Below are 802 nucleotides of genomic sequence, written 5' to 3'. Positions count from 1 at the left end.
GTTTATGCTTCTCCTCTATGTTTTTGTATACTTGGGTGCCAAGGATTAGGTTTAGGTCAAGAGCCTAGGGCCCCTATGCATAGGCTATGGATAGGGTATGCATAAGGTATGTATAGGTTATGCATAAGGTATGTATAGGTTATGCATAACGATATGCATACGCTATGTAAAGTGTCAGGACTATGGTCCTACGGAAGTCGAACCCTAGCATAAGTTAATAGCTTTCGGAGTCTCGAGAGTATTATTAGTGCTAGCGGGGTTCAGGGGTTAATGGGCGTTAGGGCTATGGTCCTACGGAAGTCGAACCCTAGCATAAGTTAATAGCTTTCAGAGTCTCGAGACTCCGAAAGCTATTAACTTATGCTAGGGTTCGACTTCCGTAGGACCATAGTCCTGACATTCCTGCACGAGAAAGAGACGACGCAACGGCGACTCACTGGGCTGATATGGCGTCCTGCCACATGTGCACTGGTGGCCAAGAATCGAACCCGGGTCTGTACCGAGGCACTGGTGGTCTAGTGGTAGAATAGTACCCTGCCACGGTACAGACTCGGGTTCGATTCCCGATCAGTGCACATGTGGCAGGATGCCATATCAGCCCAGTGAGTTGCCGTTGCATCGTCTCTTTCTCATGCAGGAATGTCAGGACTATGGTTCTACGGAAGTCAACAAACCCTAGCATAAGTTAATAGCTTTCGGAGTCTCGAGTGTTCTTGCACAAACACAGGCACTTGCCGTACTAGAGTATCCCACACATCGTGATCATCCCCCTGAATGGTGGACACCACATAACGATGAGAAC

General features: G+C 48.3%; 1 non-coding gene across 1 annotated transcript; it reads left to right on the top strand.

The window, feature by feature from the left end:
- The first annotated feature begins 504 nt into the window (after positions 1 to 504).
- On the top strand, positions 505 to 575 carry TRNAG-GCC (transfer RNA glycine (anticodon GCC)). The gene has a single exon. It is a non-coding gene; the product is annotated as a tRNA-Gly (tRNA).
- Positions 576 to 802: the final 227 nt, after the last annotated feature.

This window comes from Cibotium barometz, chromosome 41 (genome assembly GCF_041138505.1).
Source record: "Cibotium barometz isolate CiBa-2024 chromosome 41, ASM4113850v1, whole genome shotgun sequence".
In the NCBI taxonomy this organism is placed as follows: domain Eukaryota; kingdom Viridiplantae; phylum Streptophyta; class Polypodiopsida; order Cyatheales; family Cibotiaceae; genus Cibotium; species Cibotium barometz.
The sequence above is the reverse complement of the archived record's forward strand: the minus strand, read 5'-3'. Positions and strand labels throughout refer to the sequence as shown.